The sequence below is a fragment of the Triticum dicoccoides genome, chromosome 6B, assembly GCF_002162155.2.
Source record: "Triticum dicoccoides isolate Atlit2015 ecotype Zavitan chromosome 6B, WEW_v2.0, whole genome shotgun sequence".
Classification (NCBI taxonomy): Eukaryota; Viridiplantae; Streptophyta; class Magnoliopsida; order Poales; family Poaceae; genus Triticum; species Triticum dicoccoides.
Genome location: NC_041391.1, coordinates 296,592,335 through 296,598,572, shown reverse-complemented (window position 1 = coordinate 296,598,572; position 6,238 = coordinate 296,592,335).

Genomic DNA, 6,238 nt, shown 5'->3' with positions numbered 1-6,238 from the left:
ACTTGAAGAGAAGCACGCCGGTTGGAAAGAATTGGGATGACAATCTCGATGATCAAAAGGATTAGTACTCCCATAGAAATATGAGAACACCATTTAAGAAAGGTATGGAATCAACACTTGACTTCGAAGCAACTCGAATACCACAAATAAAACAAAAACAAAGGATTTGGCTTGCAGAATAAGACGGAAACAAACATATGATAGAGATTTCGTCCGAAGTTTTCGTGGTGGGGCCCACACGGGCTCGAGTGTACAGCACCATCATGTACAAGGCAGTGCACATGACATACGAAGTGTCCCCGAACCAGCATAGCCAAGGGTTCTTTAAGACACAATGAGACCACTGTAAAAACGACCGTGGAAAGGCGGACTACTAGACGTCGAACCCCAATCTCATATCATGCATCCGTCGAAAAGATATTCTAGGAGCTACTTGAATTCCCACCTATAAAACTCCCGAAACTTTCTGGTTATGCAATCTGGTGTTGGGGATACAGGGGAAGCAATATATCTCACCCAAACTAACAATCCCTACATCCAGCTGTATCCATCTGTCAACACATAACCAAGAAAACTCCGGAAATCGTGTACCTCAACCTTCGAAAAGCATCCATTATACGAGTTATGGCAATACTCCCGAGCTCGCCCCAGTACTGGGTTATTGGGGTTATCTCACCAACAACTGTACAAAAGAGATTTTCGATGTCGGCAAAACTCAGGTATTCCAGAACTGCAACGATAAAATTGTGACGACAACACCTCAGAGCTCGACTCCCCGGGTCAAAGCCACATAAATAGACAGGAGGCACCAAGAACAATGTTCTTGTCACAAAACCATCGGAACGATTCCAAGATACCCGCGTGATCCTAAATTTTTTTTAGTGAAATTTGAGGAGAGGAAAGACAAAACATCTACGTCAGGAGTCCTCACCAGAGCGACGAAGGGACTGAGGAGTAAAAAGAATTCCTACTCTCCGATATATATAATCATAAGACTCAAAATAGTTCTTTTTTCTAGACTCAACAACGGCCAACAATCAAGGGGGCTCCTATGGTCGGTCGAGGCTCTGATACCAACTTGTCACGCCCAATATGCGACCCTATCCAAAAGGAACTCGAAGGTCCCACCAAGGATAGACCCGCATATTGAAACGCTTTTGCAAGGTGGATATCATTACATCAATATTACATAATAGATGGGGATACATACATAAGGCATACAATGCCACATGAATACAACATCACAATACATCAGAGAATCATCCGACTACGGATGAATCACAAACAGAAACTCAAACGACATCCACCCTGCTAGCCCAGGCTGCCGACCTGGAACCTATCCCCTGATCGAAGAAGCAGAAGAAGAACTCAACGCAAGCAAGCATCGCTCTCACGTCATGATCATCGCATAACCTGTACCTGCAACTGTTGTTGTAGTAATCTGTGAGCCACGAGGACTCAGCAATCCCATTACCATGGGTATCAAGACTAGCAAAGCTTAAAGGGAAAGGAAGGGGTAAAGTGGTGAGGCTGCAGCAGCGACTAAGCATATATGGTGGCTAACATACGCAAATAAGAGCGAGAAGAGAGCAAGCGGAATGGTCGTGAAGCTAGCAATGATCAAGAAGTGATCCTGTACTCCTACTTACGTCAAACATAACCCAGAAACCGTGTTCACTTCCCGGACTCCGCCGAGAAGAGACCATCACGGCTACACACGCGGTTGATGCGTTTTAATTCGGATCTAGTGTCAAGTTATCTACAACTGGACATTAACAAATTCCCATCTGCCTATAACCGCAGGCACGACTTTCAAAAGATTATACCCTGCAGGGGTGTCCCAACTTAGCCCATGACAAGCTCTCGCGATCAACGAAGGAATAGACCTTCTCCCAGGAAGACCCGATCAGACTCGGAATCTCAGTTTACAAGACATTTCGACAATGGTAAAACAAGACCAGCAAGACCGCCCGATGCACCGACAATCTCGATAGGAGCTGCACATATCTCATTCTCAGGGCAACACCGGATGAGCAATCCGTACAACTAAAACCAGACCTCAAGTTTCCCTGAGGGGGCGCTGCAAAGGGCTCTAGTTCGGACCAACACTTAGACAAGCACTGGCCCGGGGGGGGGGGGCTATAATAAAGATGACCCTGGAGAGCGCGACTCCCAAGGGAAAAGGTAGGTGTTGGTGAGGCAAATGGTAAAACCAAGGTTGGGCCTTGCTGGAGGAGTTTTATTCAAAGCGAACTGTCAAGGGGGTCCCATAAATCACCCGACCGCGTAAGGAACGCAAAATCCGGGAACATAACACCGGTATGACGGAAACTAGGGCGGCAAGAGTGGAACAAAACACTAGGCAAAAGGCCGAGTCTTCCACCCTTTACCAAGTATATAGATGCATTAATAATATAAGAGATATTGTGATATCCCAACCAAAATCCTGTCCACCATGGAGCAATCTTCAACTTCACCTGCAACTAGCAACGGTATAAGAGGGCTGAGCAAAGCAGTAACATAGCCAAGCAACGGTTTGCTAGGAAGGGTGTCAAAGGTTAGAGGTTCATGGCAATTTGGGAGGCTTGATGAGCAAAAGATAGGTAACGCAGCATAGCGATAGAACGAAGCAACTAGCATAGCAATGATAGTAGTGAGATCCAGGGTAGCGGTCATCTTGCCTGAAATCCCGCAAGGAAGAAGAACGAGTCCATGAAGAAGACAGACGAACGTAGTCGAACGAATCCTCACAATCGCAACATTACCGAAACTAAGAAGCAACACCGGAAAGAAACAAACAACATGGTAAATGCACAAGCATAATCATGTCAAGATGCACAATCAGGTATGATGCATGTTCGGTTTAATGAGGCATGGCATGGCAAAGTGCAACAATCAATACTACAAGTTAAGTGGAGCTCAATACACAACGAGTTGCATATTGACAAAACACCACATGCAATTATTTAGTTGATCTCGTTTAACCTACCAATCAATATTAAATGTTGTTAAACATGGCAAGAGGTAAAGCATAATGAAACTACCTATCTAGGCAAGTTTAAATGAGGCCGGAAGTAACAAACAACAATTCCGGAAAATCCCCATATGCAAATTATGGATTCGGTACTGTTCTGCCCTAAACACAATTTTATGTTTGTTAAACAGGAAAATAAAGTGGACCATGTTAATCTAGGCATTTTTCCACCCCAAATACATATAAAGAACATTTAATTCCGAGCTACGGTTATTTAGTTATGAAATAAATCATTTTAACATGGCATATTAGCAAATTAACACAACCAGCATTTTAAACATTTTAAATATGGATGAAAATGGCATATTATTAATCTACACAATTTTCTGAGCATTTTACATATATAAAGTTTTTTAATCCGATGCATGGTTTAATAGTTATTAAATGCATGAAGTTAAAGGGGGTTTTCTGTAAATCTGTAATTCCCTGGATAAATAGCAAATTCGCAGAACGAAAAAAAAAACCACATCGGGCCAGATCTAGCTGGCCCAAGAGTGCACAGGGGAAGGGCTGAGGGACTGCTCACCATGGGCCAAGCCCAGGTCGGTGGAGATGGCCGAAGCAGGCCGGAGGAGATGGGCCAGCGGGGAGGCGCGGCCCACGTGCAGCCCACACGTGGTGGCAGTGCGTGTGCTCGCACGCACACGAGAGAACGCATGCCGGTCCGGCCATGGCGCAGGGCGGCGGCTGCGCTGGCCGGCGGGGAGGCTAGGAGGAGGCCAGGGTTGCGGGAACAGGCGGATTCGGTTGGCCGGCGCCGGATCCGGGCAACGGTGACGGTGGGCGGAGCTCCGGGAGGCGCAGCACTCCGGCGGCGGCTCCGTGGGTGGCGGCGCTTCCTGGAAAGAGGGAGAGAGAGCGAGCCGGTGAGGGAGAGGGAAGGAGAGGGAAGGAGGAGAAGGGGCGGGCGGCGCTGGTCTGGCAGGGCGGCACGGGTGCTCCGGCGAGGGTGCTCGCCGGCGGGAGGTGGCAGTGGTTGCCGGCGTTGGGCAGATCGGGCGCGGCCGAGCCCTCCTACTCGGGGACGAGGGGAGCGGGCGCTGGGCGCGGGCGAGTGCCTGCGGGCCGGGGCGGCGGCGGCTCGGGCCCGGGCGGGCTGCGCCTGGGCCTGCAGGGCCGCGGGAGGAGGGAGGAAGGCTGCGGGGCGCGTGGCGCTCTCCCGTTGGCTGGGAGGCGACTGGAGCGGCGGCTCTGGCGAGTGGGACGACACCAAGTGGCGGACGAGAGGTGGATGGGCACGGAAAACGAGGCGCCGGCGGCTGGGAGGTCAGGGGAGGAGGCTAGGGGTAGGTTTAGCCCGAAAATGGACGTGGGGGTGTCCATTTATAGGTAGCAGGGGCTAGGTTAGGGGAAATTGGGGGCTTTCAAAGCCCTCCGATCGTAATCCGACGGATCTGATCGCGAGGGGGGGTTGGCAGGCCTAGGTGGGCTGTGAAGAGAGGTTGGGCTGAGTGGAGAGAAGAGAGAGAGAGGCCCAGCGGCAGGTTTCGAAGACCGAAACATCCGACGAAGGTACCGGCAACGGTACCGCTATATTTAATGATTGGGCAGTCAAACGAACTCCGAATGCGACGAAACTTGGCAGGTAGCCTGTCTACACTATAATAAGACTACATGACAAGTTGCAACCCATTCCGAGAACATTTTTTATGCCACTTATAAAATAATATTTTGGAGGTGCCACGGGCGCGTGCGAGTGTGGTCGGGCTCAGAACGGACAACGGAGAGAACCGGCGGAACACGAATGGATGCAAGTTTTATGAAAATGATGCCGATTCAATGCGCATGATGCCATGAGATGAGATGCATAACAAGAATAAAATGCAAAACAACAGACAAAAACCCAACCATGAAGGAAATAATAAATCACATCTCCGGAAAAGGCAAGAGTCAGAGTTACGAATATGGAAAGTTGTATCCGGGGCGTTACATGCTGATTGCCGGCTTGCCGGCGGGCGAGCGCGATCTCATCGGTGTGGTGATCCGATGCCAGTAGGTACTCCTCCTTGCTGGAAGCGTGCACCCGGTCCACGTAGTGCCAAGCGTAGATGAGGCGCTTGGGCCCGACTGCACTCATGGCTTTGGCACGGGCATCCCCTGCCACCGTTACGGCCCTTGCATGAGTCTTCTGCCAAAGAGCCAATTGCCTGACTCTCTCAGACGCGACATAGAGCTGCCAGGCAGCTTGCCCCGCGGCGCGCTTCTCTTCCTCGGCCATCTTCTCCACCTCTATTTTGGCGTGCTCTGCCGGCGGCAAAGCCTCCCACATGGCGACATCCATTTCTTTCCAAAGCTCCTCAAGGCTGGGGGGCTCGGTGGGCGGCGCAGCGTTCTCCTCGTAGCGGGGAGCTGACGCGCGTGCTAGCGAGATTGGGAACGCCGACGCATCCAACTCGACGCGTCATGGCGAGGAGTGGAGCACCGACGCATCCTCCTCGACTAGTGGCAGCGAGGAACAGAATGGCGATGCGTGACGGTCCGGGCGGTGCAGCGAGGGGCGCTTAGGGCTTGGGAGGGGCGATGCCATGGTGGTCGACATGAGAGGGAGGGGGAGGAGACAACGATGAACGTGAGGGTTCTTCCGAATGCCGTGGGAGGCACAGTATTTATAGCGAGCAATGGCACACCTACATAAGATATGGACTGAGCTGTACTGACTTAACTGCAGGTCCAGTTGCGTCACTGACATGTGGGCCAGACCCTTGTTGGGCCCATATGTCAGTGACCCAATGCACCTGCAGTTAAGTAAATGAAGCAACATCTCGGAAGATATGATGCGTGATTAACGTAACGACTACGTGGGCATATTTGTTGGAGTAAATTACGGGGGAGGGAAGGGGTGGAAATATTGCTGGTCACAACGGATTGGACGAGCGTGGGGGTAGGAGAGTCATGCATGCAGATTTTTTCACACGAGGTGGAGTGGTGGGACCGCCGGAGGGAGAAGGAGAGTTGGTAGGCATATTATTTCCACACATGGAGAGGAAAATATTTGGAGACGAACGGGCTTCTTGCAGGTATGGAGAACGGTGCATAATAAGTCATCTTGCATGCCGGGCTAGGTATAGTCTCAAGTCATTAAAACATACATGCCCCACACATGTTCATATTTCAAGGTGCACTAAATTATTGCATGCGATGATTAAGGCTAGCCATAATGGTGGTATCTTAGCTGGTATCATGCACATGGGAATAGCAAACATG